This window comes from Pollachius pollachius (genome assembly GCF_949987615.1).
Source record: "Pollachius pollachius genome assembly, chromosome: 5".
NCBI classification, from domain to species: Eukaryota; Metazoa; Chordata; class Actinopteri; order Gadiformes; family Gadidae; genus Pollachius; species Pollachius pollachius.
Genome location: NC_136938.1, coordinates 11,659,127 through 11,683,759, shown reverse-complemented (window position 1 = coordinate 11,683,759; position 24,633 = coordinate 11,659,127).

The window sequence follows — 24,633 nt, the reverse complement described above, 5'->3', positions numbered from 1 at the left end:
ATATACGTGCTGACCACATGGCACTTTGCTGTATTCCTATGATGAATAAAATACAGCCAACATTCTGACACACCAATTATCTAGGGCTGAAACTTTCAATGAATAAACCAGTCTGGTTAACAAGCGAGAGAAACGCGGTATGCGGTTTCAAATAACCGATTTGAGATAGAAATCAAGGGAACACACATAATAAATAGAATTAAGAGACAAGTCAATATGGCCAAGGACCACCGAGCACAGGTCACACATTCTGTTCTACCTATCGATTGAGTAAATCCTTTATTTGTTTATGAATATCTCCTCACCTTGTTTACGGCTATATATCCAATGGAATCGAACCCCAACTGAATAGCGGATAGCACAGAGTTTAGAGAATGGAATGTTTTGAAAAGTATTAAGTATTTTGCACTCATTATACTCCTTTCTGCTTTATTCTGATGTAGTGGAATCCAAATGTCTCATTTGAGATCAACAAAGCTTCATCTTATTATCTTAATGCATCGTCATATCACTGTGACGTCTTATTGGGTGTACAGGAGGCGAGGCCCTATTGTTTGGGCATCTGCTTGCATCTTTCAGAACAGATCTGATCAGCAGACGGAGACAAGCCTCATCAGTCGGAGCATGTGGGTGTCTGTCAGTTCCCCCGACCTTTCCCCTGCTCGCAGCCACCTGACAGCAGGGATTTGATGCCATCTCACTCTCTGTGTGTATCTATTTATATACTCACATTAAACCGTGGTGAGGTGTGCTAATCAATTGTTTGTATCAATCGAGTCCTTGATCTTACTTCTTCCTATTCTTAAGCACGAGAGAGAGATGCAAAACAGTTTCAACAACCACCGATAGGTTCAGGATTTCATTATAATCTGTCAATTATGATGTTTAAAAACAACGTGTAATTGGCATTCAGAGGGTGTCGTACTTCTCTGATGCGATGAATTTGCAAATACAGCTAATGGGCGTGGGCCGAAACGTAGGAGGAACATGATTGAATGTGATTTTCTAAACACTGTACTGAATAACCTGAGTGATCATAAATAAATGGCATGAGCATTTAATACTGAAGGGAATCACATGTAGTTTCTGATTCTCTCTCATTATATTTCTTTCCTGAAACACCTTTCATTTGAGCTAATAAAAAGCTGTGTTATCTTAATGGCATAATTAGCTTTTACATTCCCGCGTAGGATAAGACACTACCGCTAATTAACAATATAAAGTTAATGAAACACCCATCGATGTTTATTTTTATATAAAAGGTGTAACCGACAACACAATATGAATTAGATAAATATAATAGTGTAACAAGCACCACAGCTCCACATGATTGCACAAACCAGCTAGGCCTATCATTGATTGTCGCTAACAACCCAAATATGAACTTAAATGTGTGTCTCTCTCTCATGTCTCCTTTAATCCTGTCTGCAGTGTGTCTGAGCAGAGTCTCCTATCAGTGGAGATGATTGGGACGTCTAAAGATGTGTCTCACATGGTTGCGCGGACAGCAGCGGCAGGAAGCCAGGGGTCAGACGAGGATGAAGTGAAACACGAGTAGTTAGCAATGTTGTGAATGGAATACTGTTTCCATTTGGACCTTAATGTCACTCCACCATATCCTATCTAGTGAACTCCGTAGGCTCCGCTATTCTTTCTACAAGTGCCCCACATCCTTCCACAAGAGAAGGAGTTGAGGAGGAGAGGAGAGAATGAGGAGAACATAGATTGTGTGCTGGCTATTGGCAACCGACAGAAAACAAGTCAAACAAGTCAAGCCAATTTTAGCAGAAGCGCAGACACTCAAATCAACCTCTGGAGAAGGGTCTATTGGATTCAAGACTCAAGTTAAGTGTTTTGTTTCGGCCTCGTGAGCAAGCCGACAGTGGTTTGGTGATGGCAGAGGAAGGATTTGTGCATAGCATGTTACATGCTACAGTACTGAAAGAGTATATCGCCAACTGTTTGTAGGTTATCCGGAGCAAGGAAATAATAGGTTGAAGTCTTGAATTTATTCTCAGATTTGGCCAGGGTATGACTTCTGGTTGGTAAACCTCATGCTTTCGATACCACACAGGGATGTCAGCTTCACACATTTTCTTCACTATGGTGGGAGATTTAATTTAGATGGACTGCTAATTGATCTGTGGACTATGATGAAGACTTCTGTTGACACACTGTTTATTGATCATATTTCTGCTCATCATAGCCCCAGAATTATTTGTACCGCAGACAGCAGTGGCATAACAAATATTAAACTGCAGTTAATTTAAAATTTTGGATGATGATGTGTGAATATTAAGCTCCGGGATTGGCTATTCCCAAAGTTGCCTGATTGTTGAACATATATGTTAAAGTGATTCAAAATGCAGATACCTGAAGCTAAGTGTCTGCTCAAAAATAGAATCACGCCATGTAAACTCAAGTACAAATTTGACAGCTTAATGTTAGATAAAATATATGTCATCATCAATTCTCCATTTTAAAATACTGACAACGCTCAACTCATTGCTGGTTAACTGATAGACGGTTTGTTTGGGCTGTTTCACAATATTAGCCAGACATGATGATCAATGCTCAGGGATACTAATACCCTGATGGAAGGAGAACATCCTTGGCTTTTAATTTAGCTATGGGCTAAATTAAAAGCCAGTGTTAATCAAACGATTGATTAACACTGTGTTTTGATTGGTTGATGGGGATGTCCCCCACAGCATGCATGTTAAAGTCAAAGTAGTCTGCAGGGTTGATGTGATCTTTAGATGATCCTGTAAATACAGTTTGTAATTTGTTATTAACTTGGTTAATTAATTAGATTTATTGTGTACATAGTTGAACAACTTTATATATATATATATATATAAGGTTATTCAAATTGTATTTAAAATCATATTTCCATACTATACTTTCCATAGAAGACTTTAATCCCCTTTGGTGATAAGCAAAGTTTTATTTTACCATACCTTATTATTGTAAGATAGAAAGAGAAGATACAATATGTTAGATAGGTGGATGTTTTGAGTGGAAACATCTCTTCTCCCACCCTTGGAACCAATGTCTCCTTGGAGAGACTGAGCCTCTTGGCTGTTAAGACAATATATAGAGAGGAGACAAAAACTATGAGGATAGAATAGAGGAAATAGAGATATAGGAGGGTAAGAAGAATATAAAGGAAATGGAGACATACAAATGGATAAAGAAGATAGAGAAAACAGATATATAGGAGGAGATGGAGAAGATTGATGAAATAGAGATATATAAGGAGATGGAGAAGGTAGAAGAAATAGAGATATAAGAGGAAAAGAAATACCTGGACGTAACTGAGATATAGGAGGATTTGAAGAATATAGAGAAAATATAGATATAGGGGGAAATAGAGGAAACATAGAATTTAAAAGGAGATGGAGATATAGGAGGAGGTGAAGAAGATGGAGGAAGTGTAAAAGTTGGAAGTCAGGACAGGTATGGCGAGGGTATAGGAGAAAGAGGCAATAGATGAGGAGATACAAAAGATAGAATAACTAGGCGCAATGAAGAGTTGTGTAGGAGGAATATCTTTAAATGTGCGTCTCAGAGCTGAAGTAAATTAATTACATCAGGGTGGCATTCATTACGTGCTCTTGCACGCCCTTACAGAGATAGTTATTGACGTTCAGTCATGCGTGTCTCACTCAGCACACCTACACATCCCACACACACACACACACACACACACACACACACACACACACACACACACACACACACACACACACACACATTCAGAATCATGATTCTCTTCTCCAACATCCAGATACTGAATATCTGGAAATACTTTATCTTCCACGCTTTCAGTCTTTCCCCTCGTCCATCTTCTCTTACCCATATCATATCATCATATATCTATCTACTTTTATATATTTCTTTTATTTGCATCCCACACAATCTTGAGCCACATTGTGTTTTGACTTAAATGTCAGGTCGGGCACACATTCAAGTCATAACACAATTTGGCTCGTGAGTGTAAATTATGTTCAATGTATCCTCATACAAATCATTCATGAAATACCAGAGTAGCTACTATTTATTATTAAATCAGGGTGGGTCCCATTAGGGTTGAATCACTTGACAGCCTAGTGCTGTGCTGTGAATATCCTGAAGTTCTCCTCCAGGACCGCATGGGTCTACATGTACATAGTGCTTGAGCCTCCAGGGATCACATGTCAATAACGCTGCCGAGCTGCACCGTTCGGAGCAGCAGCAGATCCTCATTTAGCAGCTCATTGGGATAAAACCCAATAGACTCCAGTTAGTTGTTGATTTTTTCATCTCTTTCACCCAGAGCAGCTCTCTTCATCCAATGCAATCCAGTCAAGGAATTTGGTGTGTTGAAAGGAGTTCAGAAGGGAATGGGAAGACGTTAGCATATAGATGTATTCTCTTGTTCACCCCTGTATTACTTGGAGAATATGGTATCCTAACAGACGTGGTCTATCCCGCTCTTCCAAAGTGCTCAGGGGGGAATTGGTGCTCGGATTGGAGTTCTCAAATTTCACCCTTTAAAGATTCATCGTGATTCCAAGGCACTTAAGAGCTAGCTTTTACTCGCCAAGCGCTCGATGTGTTCAACAACAGTTTTCCTCTTTTCCCCGAGCCACTACCGTAGTTGTCGCGATGAAGACAGAGCTGAAGCTCTGAGTGCTTGAGCATCTGCTTGCTGCACAATATTCTCCCTGATATTGTGGTTGTATTGTATCCCTCTTATACATAGCCTGGGTATACCCATGCTGCCTTGCGGGCGATTTCATTTCGCGCTGCCAGGCAGCCTGTATTCCATGGATCCAATTTTCGCCTGAGATAGGGAACCAATCACAGAACAGGGAGGGACGGCGAGACGATGACGGCTATGCGACACACCGAAGCATGTAGTTTACAGATCCAAAATGGCAGCAGACGCGTAACCTTTCGGTGCAGCCTTAGATAGTGTTTGAAGTAGTTTAGAACGCAAGTTTATTTTGAAAAAAGAGCAAATTTCGGCGTTAAACTCTTTAATCACCAAGAAGGATGTCTTTGCCCTGCTACCAACAGGCTTTGATTGGCTATGAGCTACCTACAGACTCATATGATAGACATTTGTAGCGCCCAATAAATGGCTCCAGGCAATCGTAAACCACGCCTCAAATACGAGAAAATGAATGTGTGGTTCGCAGACCTCATCTCAATGTAGATTGAGATGAGGTCTGGCGTTAGCTAGGCTATCTTATACATCCACTATCAAACAAAATCAAAAGACACATCGTAAGAACATGTAACCAGAGAGATCAGTCTCTGAATATTTATTACCACCCCACCAAGCAGCTTTTAGATCTCTTCATGGTCTGGGCTGCTGGAGGTTAGCACTAGTAATTATCAGTGGGCTAACTTGTGGTCATCGCTCTGGGACACGCCATGTCTCCCTGTTTGTGTCGTCTGTCGCGCTCAATGAATTCTCTCCCCCCATCACCTGCCGCGTGATTCTGTCCCCACCTGTGCTGTTAAGTTATTTGCATGTGAAGCATATCATCCCTAGCAGGTGGCAAAGAGGTTGTTCTCGTCACTGTAGGCTGTCACCTGGTTTAATAGGAAATCCCTCGAAGCCGAGCGAGAAACATTTAATAAAAGCAACAGAACTACAACTCTAAAACCTACTTTGGTTTTGCATGTGCCTGCATTTATCATAGATCATGAGGTTCTGTCGATGGAAAGTCTTTTGAGCGTGATTTAGTTTCCATCGGTCGTGCTGAATCGATTGTCGGGGCGTGTAAGTGTAAGGCATTATGACGTATTATGACGTGAACCTTCCCACGCGCAGCAGAGGCGAGCACTGAGTCTCTCAGAGAGAGTCAGTACACATTGCTGTTATCTTCTCCATCATTCTCCTGTCATCGCTGTCTTCACAGCTCTGACGAGCCTCATTGATCCTGTCGCTCCCCTTGACAACTGATTAACTGTTAGATGGAAAAATATGTTCGGTATGAATGAAACACTGTATTCTAGATATATTTGGTATTTATGAATGAAACTCACTGTAATCTACACATATATGGTCTTAATGAATAAAGCTAAAGGCAAGTGAGACACACAGTCTTTATCAATGAAACACACTGTTTTATGGTACATTTATGGTGTTTAAGAAACACACTTTAATCTAGTGAATAAACGTTAAAAAAAGGATATAAAAATAGGATATGTTGTATAGTAATTACTAAAGGCTTAGTGCGTGTTAGATCCTAGATCCTCAGTTTCATTGTGAGAGTAACCAGCTGCAAAAATAAATAAATAAATGAACAAAGTTGCCTGCAAGCTTTTCACATTTATTCATTATAAATCCTGGAACTAAACGGACCCAAGTACTGATCCAGTCTGCTTGCGGTAGTCACTGGAGTAAAAAATATTGAACATGATGCAATTTGGTGAGGGCCGAGTTCTGCAAAGAGGGTCTGATTTCTCCTGGGTTGCTGCATCGATTAGTGCTGCCCTGCAGCCTTGCAGCCTGGGGAAGTGGCTGAGGGTTGACCTGCATTAGGAGCTGAAGAGGTTGTCCTGGGAAGAGCAATTAGTGGACACTAATCCACACACATTGGCAGCTGGCACTTAGCCTTACCAGGTAGCTGAGGTACACCGTTACCAGCTAGCATTACCAGCTCGCTGAGATAACCCATTACCAGCTATCGCAGACCCATGACCAGCTAGTTGAGATACCCCATAACCAACCAGCATTGCTGCCTAGCTAAGATATCCCATTACAGATCAGCATTACCAGCTAGTTGAAATATCCCATCCCACTCACCCATTCATCTTCCCCCAGGCAGCTCCCAGAACACTGTAGCAACCATACATTACATAACACTACATTGCCCATTATCCCTTGCACCCTCCAGGGATACCCCGGCACAGGCCGATGTGTCTCCTGTGGGAGAGCAGGCCCCAGGTTAATCACCACTGCAATATCAGGTCTACTGATAGTAATCATGCATTGTAATTATGCATGTTATTTATACGGCACATTACGCTTTGGCATTGTGTATTTATTTAGTCTTATACACACAGACACAACAATAACCCCTCTATTGATTATTTTACCCCTATATTAATTATTTGTGTTTTATTCAAAAAAAAGTTAAAGGGACACTGAACAAAAGGAATTTCCAAAACATTCCGAGATCAGCGATCGTTGATGAGAAAGACTTTCTTTTGTCTATTCAGCGATCCTTGATAGAGGACAAATGCACACGCACATGGAGACACAGACACACACTTGTGCACATAAACACACACGGATTAACACACGCACAGAAACACGTGCACACAAACACGGCCAAATGCACATGCATTGCATATCTAATGAGAGTGTATTAAGTGAGGTTTTGTTAAGTGGCTTTGGGGGTCAAATGGAGTTCAAGACCCCCCATTGACACCAAGTCTTACCAGCGCGGCCACCCAGCAAAGGAACAAACGACATGTGTGTGTGTGTGAACTACAGATGTGTGTGTGTTTGTCTGTGTACGTGTGTTTACTTGTGTGTGCGTGCGTGACGGTCTGTGTGTGAACTACAGATGTGTGTGTGCGTCTGTGTGTGTGCCTGAGTGTTTGTGTGTGGGTGTGTGTAAGCTTGTCAGAGCATAAGACCAGATCAGATGCTTATTAACAGCAGAATGCTCACTTTGAGTGTCTGTGGTTTAACGCCACGAGAACGCTCTTCAGAAAACAACTGAAAAAACACAACGACAGCAGCACCTCAGATTGCTACAAGATGTTCTCTTCTGAAAAGGAAAAATGAAAAGAAAAAACTAACACATTGAAGGAAATTCTCCGACACCAATGCGACTGCCATCTCCACAGATGGCAGCGTTAGTATTCAGCAGGGATGTGCAAGTGACACTCAATACATCACCGTCATCGGGAGCCATTTCCACCGCAAGGTTGACACACAAATACGGACAGCGCATGTTGCTCCTTCGCTCCCCTCCAGCTTACGTCCTCTTAAGTCGAAGATGGACACATAATTCACACAGGAAAAACTGCAAACTTAGTGTTGCTGTGTGTGCATTCTTACCCTCTTCTCGCCACAACCCCCACCTCTGCCACAGACACACACATGCACTCTCGCTTTCACTCACACCAACACACTTGCACACACTTTGCCCATATTCAGGTCATGTGCTCATTGAGTCATCGGATACTTAGGAAATGGAGTGCATGTGCATGTGTGCACGTGTTTGTGGGTGTGTGTGCCAGTGTGTGTCTGTGTGTGTGTGTGTGAGACAGGGGATACTGGTCGCTGGGCTGCTGTCTAGCGCAGAGAGGCGGCGCGTCCTTGGACGACCTTCAGCTTCTGCTGGGCCGTTATGAGAGGGCATAAATCACCCTGATAGTTCCTTGTAAAAAACACTGCTGTTTAGGAGCAGGAGGCCAGATTGACAAAACAAATGGGAGAGTGTGTAACAAAGGCCCCGCCGTGCACGCCCATCGTGCACTACAGTGCTGAAACCCCACAGCTCCACACCACAAGCGGATGCCTGTGTTTCTCCTGTCGTCCAACAAGAGGAATATCCTCCTCATCGGGCGTGTTAAAACGTTTAACTGTCGCGTGGGAAACGTAAACACGCTGCTTAAGCAGGTGTATGAAGAAAAAAAACAGCAAGAAATTATCATATTGATTGCTTCTCCTCTCAATGAAGTGATTTCCATCTTTATTTCCTAAAGAAACGTGTTTGGGACAAACAATTGTTGGAGGGCTGTAATGGCCTCCGTTGAGAGTACAGTATTCCTCGTAACATTGTAACCCTGAGAGAACCAGGCCTATCCTCCTCTCTTATCCTTCTCTCCTCAGCCTACTCAAATATTCATGTATTCATTCAACTTGGCGGCTCGCAAGGCTATTTCTCCTCTTCATAACGACGAGCGAATGGGAGCATTCAGTGATTCCATGAAAATTCTGTCAACTGCTGTTGGTTTCTTTGTTGAGAGGAGGAGAGGAGTAGGTGGAGAGAAAGGAGAGGGCCGAGGAGGCGGTTGGGGTGAGAATAGGATGAGGAAGGAGAAGAGGAGGAGGAGGAAAACGAGGAGGAGAGAAGGGGAGGAGGAGGATGAGAGTAGGAAGAGGAGGAGGGGGAAAAGGAAGAGGAAGGGAAGGAGTGAGGAGGATGAGGAGAGCGAGGAGAAACAGGCATGAGGAGCAAGGAGACTGTGTGGAAGTGGTTGTGAGAGAGCAGAAGAGATGAGGTAGAGGAGATTGTAGGAAGAGGATAGAGAGGAAATTTGAGGATAAGAAGTAAGAGGACTACGGAGGAGAGGGGAGGCGCAGGTAGAGAAAAACATCCTCTTTATGCGTCCAGAGTGTCTCCAGCAGCTCAGTGTGTCTCAGAACGTTTAAATTAGTAATGAAGGTTTTAATGTCCCATTCCGTTGCTGGCGTTTAGCCGTGGCCTATGGCTGTCTCCTGTAGCCCTTAGCTGATGTGTGTCATGGAATGGAATGGGAAGCATATATTCTTTCTGAATATGTTATCCTTCATAATATAAGGAGCTGTGTTTGTGAAATACTTTATTTTAACCACTTGGAGGCCATTAATTCAGACTGATAACCATAGCGCTCATCTCCTGCATTGGGTTGTAAAGAAAATAATATGAAAGAAGAAAACACCACAATCATACTATCAATACATCTCAAATGAGCGATGTCATTTCCTGGGCTGAGCTGTCAACACCTGATGCCTCCAACATCCTCTGTGTCAACACTAGTGGGCACCCAAATACCACACACACACACACACACACCTCCACACGCATACAGGCAGGCACACGTGCAGACAAACCCACACAAAAGCACACACGCATGTGCACACAAGCACACACACATACTATTTATCATGGGTCTCTCAGTCTTCACACACACACACACAGGTTTGACAGTGTGCCTTTGTAAGGTCTCGTCTTGCTCCTCTTGTATTCATTGTCCAATTTATTTCCCAGCATGCCGAGCATCGGCGGAGTGGGTTGTGAGAGGCGTTGTCGCTCCAGCGAACTGCAGGGAAACAGCGTGATGCTCCACCGTCTGGCGTATCGGCCGCTAGAACAGACGATTTAGATTGCCAGATGACCGCTTGTCGTACAAATGTAGTGGTGAATATCGCACATCTGTCTGTCACAGCATTGAGCCAGGTGAATATATGCTGGCTTTCCATTGTCTCTCTCGCCCTGAATGTTTCTGTCACTGTTCCCGTCAATGTTAATAATAGGATATACAGTACACATATATAGGTGCACTGTGTATGTGTGTAAATATATATATATATATATATATATATATATATATATATATATATATATATATATATATATATATATATATATATATATATGTATATATATATCCATTTATATTATTAAATAGCATTATTATATATTATCCCATTTACCACTTGAAATACATCATAACGTTATCTGTATATGTATATTTTTGTATGTTATACTAGGTTTATCAAAATTGTTTACAAAAATACAAAATTATTGATTGATTTTAGCATTGCAATTTATCAGACCCTAGGGATCCACTCAATTAGTTGTCTGAACCTTTAATAGTGCCAAATTTATAGTAACCTTTAATCCTTGATCATGAGGTTTGGATGGTTTAGAAGCGATGGGATGTCCAACAATTTTTTTCTACCAGCCCCAGTCGGACTCCACACTTTAGCTTTCCTTGTCCATGTTTAAAGGCTGCTTTCAAGAAGGCTTCTTGATCTTTTTATAAGAATAACAGAAATGTTTAGATTACATCTCATATAGCTTCCATAATGTCTTAAGTGAAAAAAAGAAAAAAGGTCCTTTGATGCAAATGGGATTAAAATACATATGAACCTAACCTTATCTCTGTCCCATGTGTCGTGGTTTCACTGCTATTCGATTTCTGGATTACTCATGTACTTTGCCCTTCTATTTAGACCATGGCTTCTCTTGTAACTAATGCAGAGCAAAGGTTTGACATGAAAGAACTAAAAAGTTGTGTCAGAGATTTCAAGTTCAGAACGTGCCTTGGTGGAGAACCTGATGACAATTCGTTTTTTCTTGAAATATATCAAGGCGGTCTCTATATAAATCCATCTTAAAACAGACCTGTCAGAAGAGATATGTTGTGAATCTATTCATCCCTCAATGCCGAATAGTTCTTTGATTTCTTATAAAAAATATATATATTTTTACGAAAAAATTGAGCTTGTTTGGATAGAATTCGAGAACTAAATTATAAATATTTTTTATAGAAAACGAATAATTTCTCTTATACCCAACATTCCTATAGACTGCAGTAATAAAAAACAGCATTATTCTGATAATTGCTTCTAAAATATTTTTTCTAGCCTAATGTGAATGTAAAACAGATCCTATATGTACAACCTTCATATTGCATGTAATTGGATCCTTTCGTTTCTGAAATTCAAGCAAGTCAACTTTTAAATAAGTAATAATAAGTAGCAAAGTGTCCAAAACTCTGACACCATGACAAGTTGAGCCTCTTTTAAAGGACTTAAGTAATGATGAAATTGTTGCTGAATGAGCTTTGGGGATTGTTTGAAAAAAATGTGAGTGTCCCTTGAAACAACGTTCACAACAAAGTATGATTAAGTTTGATTGTCATTAATAATGATCTCATTAATCGCCAATCCTTGTGCAAAATGTCTTAATGTGGAGTCACTCATTCACACGCCAAGGCTTTTAAATGGAAATTGGTTTTCCCCAGATGCAAAAATCTAAAAAATAACAAGCAGTTTGTCAAAGATCACAAGCGGTTCCGCGTTCTTCCTTTCATATATTAATTAGTGGAGGAGGTGGGCCCCGCATTAGTCAGCCCTGGCCCCCGGGACACCCGGCTGACAGATGAAGGCGGTGGTGGAGATCGAGAGCTCTAGGAACCTCTGTTCTCCCCAGCTGAGCAACATGGGGCCTGGCAGGTAGGGCTGCTCCCACCCCACAACACCTGAAGCAGTTGCCAGTGGCGATATGCCCCTCATCAGTCCCAGCCTGGTCCGAGCCACTCCGGACCAGGCACTGTGTCGACCCAGTTAGCATCACTGCCCCGAGATAAACACTCTGCAGGAAGACAGCAAGACTTGCTCCAGACTCTCAGGCGTTCAAGTGTTCAACTTGTCCAACTGGGGACTTCAAACTTCAGTGGCCGCAGTGAATGGGAACACACTGTGTGTGTAGTGGTTAGCGTGTTTCACTCCCAGACAAAGGGTTCTGGGTTTGAACGCTGGGTGGCCACAGTCTACCTGTAGGCATCCTAGAGCAAAAAACTCTTATATGCTCCTTATGAACTTGTATCTAAAAGTTGGATGGACATAAACAGTGCTATGAATAATTGTGGATGATCGACAGAGAGAAAAGAACAACATTGGAAATTGGATGAGAAGTCAGTAAGTGGCAGAGACTTGATTTTTGATTCCACTCGGATCTGTACACAACCACTCAAAGTAGCTTTCACAATCAAAGTTATTCGTTATTTTGTTTTATCCCCATTTTTTTTGTCTAGTGCAAAGCAGTTGAGCTGAAAAATATGAGTTCAGCCTCCCTCTATGCTCTGCTCTCTACCCTTTATCCCCCCCCCCCCCCCCACCCCAAGGTGGGTGCTGGGTGCCGATGTAGTGATGAATGGGGAGGTCTAGTCATGTCAAAGTGCTCTTCTCGTCTCTCCTACTACTCAAGGATCTCTCGGTTGCCACAGACAGCGAAGATGAGTAATACAGACAGAGAACACCACAGTCACTCACCAAGACCTCAGATTCAGATTCAGAACCTTGGATATCCGGACTCAACCAAAACAGAAGCACGGGACGGAACCACCCAAGGAACTCATCTTGTCTGCCAAAGAGTTTGTTAATATTATTATTTTTTTTACATTCCTATACCTTATTCCTTTATTTTAAATATCTCTTTAAATGCTGCTTATCGGTGTGATTCCCTCTTTTTTTTTTCAGTCTTTTGTTGTCTTTTAAACTTTTGTCCTTTCAATGTTGTTCTTATATTGTTGCTATTATGTTGAGGTGTATGGCTTTTCAGGAACCAAGCCTAAGAATTTTACTCTTGTGTACTTCCACAATAAGATGGAATAAAAGTAATTCTGATTCAGATTCAGATTTTGAATGGGATTCCTGCCTGTGTAAAGCCTGAATGGCCTCAGGTTTTAACGGTGTTGGGGAAATAAACTTGCCTTGTCGTGTCTATTGTGTAAAATATAAAAAAGAAGCTAGGTTGGTTTTGAGTTTATTTTAAGCCGTGTTTCTTTGACACAGAATGCAAAACGAACACATTTGATATATTTTACAATGACTATAATAACGATGCCATTCCTTCTGAAAAGCGCTGTTGTCAGATGATATTATACAAAAATTTGCATAGTTTAAGGTATTGCATTGATTGCTTGAATCGAAGCCATGCAGCCACGTAACCCTAGCCATGCGATGAGTGTCTGGACACCGCATTAGACCTCGTAGGTGATGTGGTCGTAGCCCAAATTAATTTCCTCAGCGGGAGCCAAACAATATTTTTACCTAATTTCCCTCTCTTTCAGTCAGCGTTTATTACAGGCTTTCCATAATCTTCTTTCATCCACGTGTATGTCTTTCTAATTAATTGTTCCCAAATCAAAGATGCCCCTGTATTTTCCTCACAACCACTGTTAATACTAATAGAGTGCTATTAGCTTGCTGCTAGCAAAGGGCTGGAAACATACGGTGAATGGAAATAATCTTTAATCTCACCACTATAAACCTGTCCATCTTTTCTTGCTACAGTTTATATAATGATTATGAAAAATAGATAGTCCCGCCACCACGCGCAGTGCATTTAAACAGTATTGTGATTTTAGGATATTTCTTTGAGTATACCTTTTGACACTGCTGCTACTTATATTTGAAAAGTCACGCATCGTAACCTAGTGCATAATGCAGGGTGTGATCTTCAACATCCTCTGGTTAATATTCTCATATCAACGAGGCGGGCGAGGAGTCAGCTAAATGAACGTGTCACAGAGTTGTTCACCGCATCGTTGGTTTATTTCTGTTTGATCTCTGAAACAAGATCAACTCCTGGTGTTCTGGGTCTTGGCTCTCTAGGGTATGGAGGGAACGACGGAGGAGACGCTGTCGTCCTGAACCTCCTCAGAACACTCCTGGTGCTCTGTTACAAGGTCACGGTTTCGCTAAACACTCTGGGGGAGGGAGTGGGGAGAGAGAGAGAGAAGAGAGATTGAGGGAGGTAGAGAGTGGGAAAGGGAGAGGGACAGAGAAAGAGAGGGAGGGAGAGAGCGCCAGAGTGGGCGAGGGATGGGGGAGAGAGGGACAGAAGAGGGAGGGAAAGGAGTGAGGGAGAGAGAGGAAGGAAGAGGGATGGAGGATTGATTGGATAGATTCAGTGTCCCACTCTGCTCATTACACTCATTTCTCTTAGGCATGGGGTTAATTGCTACACACACAGTAACACACGTACACACACAACCATAGAACTAGCGATGTGGTTCCACAAGCATCAGAATAACCTAGGCAACAATGGAGACCAATCAAGTGCGTGTACGGACATGCACACATAAACCCACGTCACAGTAACAGCCTTGATGTTGTCTTTGTCATTGCTGGTGCCCGCAACCCACCCCCAGAGTTGCAAACAGAAGAGAGAGCCAAACAGAGCAACAAATAGAAAATAAGCAACCCAAAGTAACACTTCTCCCTACCTGCTCCCTCCCTCCCTCGTCTGCCATAGTGAAGTGTTGCAATTACGCACCTGAGATTGACAGGCATGATTGATTCCCTGAAACAATCGGGGAGGAAACACCTTGATCAGATATTCTCACATCGCATTTCATTCACTAATAGCTGACAGATGGGTGCATAATTTCAAACAAATTATACAGAAAATGTAGCCTCAAATCTCACCTACACCTTTAAGTAGAATAAGAGGGTCACTAATTAGCGCTATACCATTCTACCGCAATGCAATGGAAGTTATATCACTTCATCGAACTGAGCTGTGTATGCTAGTGTCTGGTCTGCGGAGGGAGTAGAATAAGAGCATGCCATGAAGAACAACAACAAAGACAAGGAGAATAAATGCGTAGTCTTAAAGACACATTGGATAAACACAGGATAAAGACAAAATATTATCTGAGCCATGTAACGTCAACGGATATCCAGATTCCAGAAGTTTCTTGCTTACGCCTTTCAACCAAGCTCTCAGCAATAACATCCCATCCGATGCTGCCGAACCATGTGTTCCGTCGTGAGGGGCTGTTTATCGTTCTGAAAGATGCCTACAGGTTAACTATGCATTTTTTCTTCAAACCCAGAACCTCTCGGCTGGGAATAAAACACCTGAGCTACTAGACCATACTGCACCCACCTATCTAACTATAGAGGGTGGTGGGTCACTTTTAGTGGAGGGAAATGATGGACATAGATAAGAGGACGAGAGATAGAGAGAATTGAGGAACAGTGAAGGTTGTCTGTACAAATTCAGGAGTAAAAACTATTTAATTCAGAATTTTGCTGAAAACAATATTGAATGCTATTAGCTTGCTGCCAGCAGAGTGCAGTCTTCAAAAATAACAACAGAAATGCTCTTTGACTCCTTTGCCACGATAACAACTCTTTTAGATCCTCTTTTCGATCTTCCCTTGATCATTTAAGCTTGTGGAAAGTAGATGTTGTAAGGCCTTAGAGGTATTGCATGGAAGAACATTGCCGATGGTGGCCCCTTGGTAGTGATTGACGGAAGGTGATTGGGGTAGTGGTCATGGGGAAGGTTGATGGTGAATGGGGGGTAATGGTGGAAGGGTGACAATGGTGCTGGTGATGAAGGGCTAGTAGCGGAGGGGTGGGGTTGGTGGTGGTGGTAGTGGTGGTGAAGGGGGGTTGATGGAGGGGATCAGTCCATGTACCCCGGCGGTCTGTGTCTTTCCCAAACAAGCAAGGACGCTAGATGCAGCGGGAGGATTAATAACGTCTCTGGACTAATTTCCAGCGGCAGCGAACGCAGGGGAGCGAGCCAGCTCTCTCACTCTGCTGACAGTTTAGTGCAGCGCTCGGATATTTGTTTGGTGATAGGCCTTAGCGCTGGCAGGTTGGGAGCTGGCGCAGGGTACACAAAGGGCATTTTTCGCAATTATTAGCGTCTTGGGGACAAACGGGACGTGCCGTTTTTTAAAAGCTGTCAGTGGCAAATGGGAAAGCCTTCAGCTCGGCTGGAAAATCAAATGGAAGGAGAAAAGGCCGGCCACTTTGTGTATCGTACATAAAACCACGGCGACCGCCTTGTTAAATCCTTCCATCTCGCTCTCCCATAGCGCATTTTTAATAGACGGAGAGAAAACAAGCGGTTCTTGGTGTTTTATTAGATTAGTAAAAGCCTTCGGTCGGAATCTGTATGATGAACCATACATCATCGTAATGTTATTGCTGGAAACACGGCCCTTTAGAAATAACCTTCCCCTTCCTCTAAAATGCCACGTATTTTCCTATAGACCTTACGCTGTTGCTGCGTCATTGGATGAATTGAGGACACAAACAAAGACAAAAGATTTTATACTATACAGAACAACTCCATTAATATAAGATACAACATACTTTATTCATCCCAGACAGGAAATTCAGAATTTTATATTTGAAATAGCCGTATTATTGGACTCTGGCTAAATTCTCTCCAGTTAGAGTTAAGAGTTATTAGTGCATTCATGAATAGAAATGTAGTTCATCATTTTTAAAATAGCATTCCATTTCCTTTCTCAACATTTTCTCACTATTTTTGTGATTTTCCCGTTCAGTATTTTAGAACTGCTGGTCGACTCGAATGGTTAACGGTTCAATTTAGCAAGAAACTGCGATACAGAGCACAAGTTAGAGGTTCACACTAGATATACACACAGTTGATATACACACACTAAAACTGTAACTGCCACTAGCTACAACTCTTGGTTGTACACACACATGTTATGTTAATATTAAGCTCTATATGCAACTAGTTCAACACATAAACCACAGTGTTTTCAGCTGACGTTTCAAGAACTGCCGCTGCTACTTTCTCAGTTTGATATCTGGAAGGAAGCTATTCAGCAAACTATCCATGAGAGGGTGAAGGATTGGAGTGAAGGAGTATGGATGTGTTCATGTCCCGGTTCATGCTCCTCCATGCTGGGAACCATGTATCTTTGATCCGTCCATCTCAACGTGCTGACCAGTGGTGTTTTAATAATCACAGCCCTCTCTCTCTGTTTACAGACTTCAACTGGTTTACATAATGCGGCATATCAAAGACCGTGATGGAATGCCTTAACCAAACCTTATTCATATAGAATATGTATTTTTACACATGAAAGACCTGTTCAAATTACATGAATAATGATCATCTATGAAGCATGGACCTGTATGAGTTGTAGGGTAGCTATCTATCTATATTCTGTTAATCCCGAATTAATTTACCACTGAATATTATTACATATATTATATTATTCAATACCAATGAGGTCTACTTTACCCGAATACTTAACAACTACGATACAAGGATTCATCCTTAGGAACACAAGTTTGGTTGGACAGTAGTCAAACCAAATTTACAGCTCAGAGGCTAGATTTTATACAGGTTCTGTAGACACACACACACACACACACACACACACACACACACACACACACACACACACACACACACACACACACACACACACACACACACACACACACACACACACACACACACACACACACCACACTCACACTTCGCTCTGGTGCTGAGAGTGTTAAAGGTGATTCATCCTTGCATGTCGAGAATTAATCAAAGCTACTTCCAGTTGGAGGTTTCACATTTCAGCTGTGGACCAAGCCAGCGTATTTTAGCCAGACTGAGAAACGTCTCATTTGAATTTGTTCTTCTGATTGGTTATAATATATGTATTTCTGGTTATATCTATAGATTTGATAAAGTTCAACCATTTAAGAGTAAATAATATGGAATAATATATAAAATAAATTCCAAGACACATGGTGCGGAACAAGTCTAAACTGAATCAAGCATACACTAAACCACAGATTTTTTATACAGTTGTATTTAGTTTCCAATTTTATTTTTAGCTTTAAAAAAATTACAGAGGTCCGGACCACTATGACCTCATAGCACGACTGTTGCAACCAATAAATGTAAATGCTCTTCCTTAAATGCTGAGAATATGCACTTTATATTGTAACGTTCATCTTTTCTATGATATCTCCTATTCTACCCTTGACATTTAAAAGTTTGCAACATAACATGACTACCTGTGTTTCAACAACTAGGGAAACTAGGGGAAGATGTGGAAAAACAACAAAAAGCTGGACACACAGTTTTGTTACAGTCCAGTACAAAACACTGGACCCTCATTTATTTCCATTTATATATTAGTGCTGGTCTCTATATATTAGCTGGTCCCTGTTTATTGGAGACCTGAGCGCTGGTCTCTATATATTGGAGACCTTAGCACTGGTCTCTATATTGGTAACAGCCTGCAGTGTTTGTTTAAAAGCCTTTAGAGTAGAACATGATAGCCTAGCCACCTCCTCCGGTTCACAACTGTTCCCAGTTCAATTCCCATCCAACTAAACAATATCAGCCGTCTCCGTAACGACCCTGCCAGCTAGCGGTCGAACGTGTCGGCCTTAACTATGTGTATTGTTTATAGCTGCCTGTTATATATTACCTCTTGGCTTTCAGCTGTTCAGCGGGCCTTTTATAATTTGTTTTTGTAGCAGAAAAGCGAATGCAGTACTCACAATACCTGCTGCTGTGGTTATTGTGTTCTATACACACACGTCAACCACATCATTTATAGTGAGGTTGTTTTTACCTTCACAAGCTACTATCTCCAAGACAGACACTCAGGGTTACAAACTAACGCCTCAGGGTGCAGACATTTAGATCACTGATGATTCAGAATTTCCTGTCTGGGATCAATAAAGTAGTCAGTTTTTCATAATAGTATGATTATTGTGGCACAAAACATCTAGTCTGTTTTAAATGTGGATTGTGATCCACATTTAGGGAGCGCAAAGTCAAAATAAGCATCTTATAAAAAATAAATAAATAGAATTGACAAAAAATGGCATGCATGGCAATACTTGGCATGGCTGAGCCACTCTGGTCTTCATCTTCAGTAGATGATTACCATGTGGGCGCTACCAAAGTAGTGCTACCTTGAGAAGTGTGACCATGGTAACACACAGCCTCCGTTCCTTGGGGGAATGTCAGTGTCACTCATGGACATCTAATTGATAACCGTCAGAGACATTACTGTCAGCAGGAAGTCACGGCACATATTCACATTTACGTCCTGGCACAGGATTACCTTATTTTGCTTCACCCCCGCTTCTCTCAGAGTTGCTGACATACCCTGAGCTATGGCAGTCAAGGCGCCACAGTATTGCTACACTCATTGCGTCACATGTGTCAATCTCTGCTCTTTTGATTCTCTTACCAGGGAAGGCTTTCTAGTGTTTAATTCAGATGACGACTATTAGCTCAATTTAAAATTGGTTCTGTGGTACGACTCCAATCTCATACTTAACGTTACCTTGGTAACGTGTGTGACAGTTCATTTCCCGGAAACCTGACATAAGCCCGGGTTTGATACATTTCCCACAATACCTTTCAGCCCGTGCAGCTTTAGCTCCCTAATTGGACTAAAGTGCCCATTCTTTTCCTGCTTGACGCATAATGCCTATTTGTTGATTTATTGGACATGCAGGGTTTGCCAGAGATCTGCTTTGGTGCTTTCTCTAAAGTACCTTTATCTCCTACTACATACATTGACATATATAACGCATACAATTTGATGTAATCATTCAAAAATATGTTCCCCAAGCTCAAGACCAGCTGCATTCATATATACACACACAGTTTTCTCACGTTGACACACACAAATGGTAGCGAATGAATAATAGCTTCAAAGAAACAAACAACATGCATCATGAAAAAGCATATGGCCGACAAAGATATATTGCCTGTACATGTCGTACAGAATCAAATTTAAATTTAGAACCTTCTACCTATTTTATTTCAAGATGGCCTCAATTCTAGCGTTCAATCAAAAGTGACAATCCCATTAAATAGTCATTTTCTTCCACCAAGTCCTCTGCGTAGTTATTTCCCGTCCGATATATTTGCCCTCCAAAAAAAAAGCTTAATTGAAATGTGGAGGCAGGGCCGACCTTGTGATGTTTATCTCTGACAGAGACGTTGGTCCGCTCCGGTCGTGGCTTGACTCGACTGGTCATGAACGCAAACACACAGGCAGAGTCACGCATCCATCACCACCGCTGCGCTGTCAGCCAGATGAGGACACACGTGATTTATCAACCAAACACAGAAGAGCAAGCTGTATGTTTAGCTTTTTTAACAGCCACATAATGAACAAAGGTTCCAGACATGTGTGTTTAGTTGAAGGCACTTTTAAGTTATAGATGGAGGATGTTGAGGCGGACACATTTTGCGGTTTATAACTTCATGTTGTCAGGCTGGAATTGTTTGTGTCTGACTTCGATGGTTAAACACAGTGATATTTTTTTGATCCAAAAAGCTTTAATGAAAAATAGATACATTTACTTTATAAACTTCAAGACTTTCTAGAGAGACAATATTTAAATTTTGGACAAACTTTCAAAAAGGAAAATGCAATAAAATTGGTCATATGCCCAGATCCTGCCCTCTTTTCACTGTTAGATTCTGTTACAGTATAAGTGTCCCAGTGTTACTTCAGGTCAAAAGATATGTCTTTCCCTTCCATAGCTTTGCAGGTTTACCTCCCACTGTATGCAGTCTACTATGCAGGAAACAGCCCTGCATGGTACCCCTCCCCTCCCACCTGCACTTTAATGACCCATTTCTGTATTCACCGTAAAGAAAAATCTCTTTTTACTCGCTCTTTACAGAGGGCTCTTTGTAAGCAAGGAGAATGAGAGGGATTCTGGACAATGCTTTCTTCTGAAAACTCCATGCATGTCCAGTGGAGCCATGTGTACGGGCGTCTGTTCATTGCAGAAGTACAAAATCTGCCAACTGCTTCTGTGCACTCTTAGCAGCAGTTGGTTTCTGATCATGAGCCTTCAGCCTGCCAGTTTGTTTGAGTTTTGTTTGTGAGCCTTGCAGAGTTTTAGTGCGGTAGAGGCAGTCCTGCTACTGCTAGTCCAGATATTCCCTCTCACATACTCTTCTTAACGCTGCAAAAGGAACCTACAAACAACTCAGAAGAAGATGCTCTTTTTAACACTTCACTGTGGATCTTTTGATTAACTTTGATTAGTGCTTTTTCTTTTGCTTTTTTGGTATGAAATGTTTCGTCAACATATGACTGTTTAGTCAGGAACTAGCTCTCAATTCTTTTCAGTAAATGGTACATTGAACATTAATTTGAGACTTTTGCACAGATGTGCATTTCAGCTGCCAGAGGAATGTCAACATGATGGACATATCAAATAAAGCATCACAATCATTTAACCTATGTCCTTTACGTGAGTAGTAGTATTTCGTATCAGCAGTAGTAGCAGCACCTCTAGAACGCAGTATTGTGGTAGTTGAAGTTTTGACATTGCATTGCTCTTCTCTTGTTGAGACCTCCTGTAATATATGTTAATAGGAATTAGTGCACCATATCCTTTGTCCGTGTATTTCCATAATTTTTCTTAACGGGTTCTGTAGCCTTTACTTACCTAAGTATTCTGAGAGTCTCAGTCTTATCCCACACTGTCTTGTTCAAAGCCCAACCTTTATTCTTTATTTGCATTTTGGTATTCATATATTTACCTTTGTCACAACCATTATTGTAATTCATTTTCATTTGGGTGTTGGGCACTGCCGAAGACGAGCCCTTCTCTGGACGGTAATGGATGTGTCTAGAAACTTCTTTCACAGCTTTATTCATTGTGGCTGGCTAGCTTTTTGAGACAGCGTGCTAAACATATTCATATCTCGTCGCTCGGTCCAAACCGCGTGTATTGATTCACATGCCAAGGCCAAATATCGGAAATGCAGTGGAAAGAAAAATAAAACTTGATGGTGAAGAGATATAATGTGGGGATATAAAGTTTTTTTCTTCTTCTGTTCTTTAACAAATTGTCTCTCCCAGGGATGTTGGCCTTTCACGTTTCATTGTTTACATTGGAAAGCTTCAACACTTTTGCCCTCCCTGCTCTCTCTCGGAACCCAGCCAGATGAGAGCCCTGGCTTCCACGTCCAAGTTTGGTCTGAGGTTAGCAACGCTCTTTCACTGCTTTGTGTTAGTCTAGTTTCCGCCTACCAACCCAGAGGTTCTTGGTTTGTGACCCGATTTAACCCCCTCACCCCTAATGACTTGTATCTGATGCACTGTTAATCGCTTTGGATAGAAGAATTGGCTAACTAAAAGCTTAGTAATATTGAGCAGGCTTATAATAAGTAAATATCAAAACAAATGTTACTTCACTCAGATAAAAGTGATCGGCAGCAATCATGTATGATTTGATCATGTGTGTATCGTATAGTATACAAGTAAGTACTTTGCCTAATCGTTGCCATTTTCTCATTATTTTTCTTCTACCTCACTAAATTCTAAATTATCTTATTTTTTAAGCTCACTACTTTGATCTAATGCCTCCAAGTTATGAATACTATTTTGACTTAGGCTTTACTAGGCTTTTATGCTGTTGGATTTTCATTAGGTTCAGGTTATTTATACTGTAGACGATGAGAAGAATAAATAGATAGAACGGTCTCAATTTCACCTTACATGTTTATGGTCTATACATTCACTTTAATATATAATAATGACAGATTGTCAAGTACTTTTTCCAGATTAGTTAATCGAATACTGTTTAAGGGCTCTCTGGGGTAATATTTAGTTGTGAAGTTGTTTTAATATTTAGTTGTGAAAAAAAAAAGGTCAATACTGCATGATTTCCAAGAAAGTCTCTGATAAACATATACTTTTAAAGTATTACAACATTATCATGGCTCAGGGATTTAACAGCCTGTTTTTAATTTGTGAATAGATCCATTAAGCACAACTCTTTATATAGATATCCATTTACTCAGAGTTCGATGTAATTAAAGTACTGTCACATTTTTCCATAGACATTTTTTATTTTTAAACGCTGGCAGCTCTAGTCTTAATTTAGCCAGAATTCGGTCAGCTCTCTGTCTAGTTGTTCATATCTGAGGTGCATCTCAATAGCCTTGGATATTATGAAGAAACAGAGTTGTCATGTAATGCTCCTATCAGAGCTCTGCATTAAGTTTCCTTGTGTATTTTCAACATTTACAGATACAACAGAAAGCCCACAGCATCTGTGTGATATTTCAGAGGGAAAGCACAACTAAAGCCTTGCTGAATTGAAATGAAAAATGAAATTGGAATGAAAAAAAAAAAATAAAGTAAACAAAAAATGAACACTATATTTGGCCTCAGTGCGGTCCAGTTGAATAGCTAAACGCCCTCCAACCCAACGGATTCAAATATGTTGGAGCACAGCGCAAATATAAGAATACCAATGAAACCTTGTGTATCTGAGTTACAGAAAATATGTTCCTAGTAAGCAAATATAAACTATAAGACAAAGGAACATCAGTTCAATCCAAAAAAATCTAAGAAAACTGGGCCATTAATGCAATATAGTGTCAAACCACAACGAAAATCCATAAAATGTAAACAATACAAAAATCGAACAATTAAAACACCAGGGGGCCATATAAAATCGGACGGCTCAATGTTTTTTTTATGTTGCTGATGAGACATATATATCTGATTTAGCCCCATCCTATAGGAGACGTTAGAATGAGAATTTCCGAAAGAATCATAACCCTGAACGGCCCTCGATGTGTGTCTGGGGTTTGTGTTGGAGGGAATGTGAAGCCTTGTAGCCTAGGAGCTTGAGTAGATTCTCTTTTTTTTTTATTTTGAAACATCAGTTACAGCAGAAATGGTTGATATACATGTTTTTTGTTTCAAACAGACTTCCAGAAATAGTGGGATGTACAGGTAGAGTAAATAGTTGAATAACGTTACAGCTGAAGCCATGGGACCAGAGTACAGTAAAATCTGTGGCAGACACCTTGAGGTCCGCTAAGGCGGAGAGTAGATTGCACAATGCTTATTACCCAGACAAACATGTCAAGACGTGCTGACATGTCAAGACATCGTGTCAATCTTGTGTCAGGATATGAACCGCTACAACATATGTGGCGCAGCATCAATAAACAGATGTTAAAACTGTATAAACAGATGTTGAGTAATTGTAAAACTCTTTTTTGTTGTCATGCTGTCTTAAGTTCAAGAATGAATGTTAGAGACGCCCTGGAGGTCAACATTGTGCTGAATTTACAGTTATTTTACAAATGAGGAAACGGTTTTTGATACCGCATGTGCTTACAGTAAAATAATCTTTCTTTGTTTTTAAGGCTAATGGGGAAAATTATTTGCGTCGTTTTCTACAGCTCTTAACCAAACAAAACAACTACAGACCACAATTTGAAAAACATGTTTAGTATATACCACACGTGGTACATATTTAGCATAACGTGTCTCAACCACACACCCAACATAATATGAAGTACCTTGTGTTAATACAACACGTAC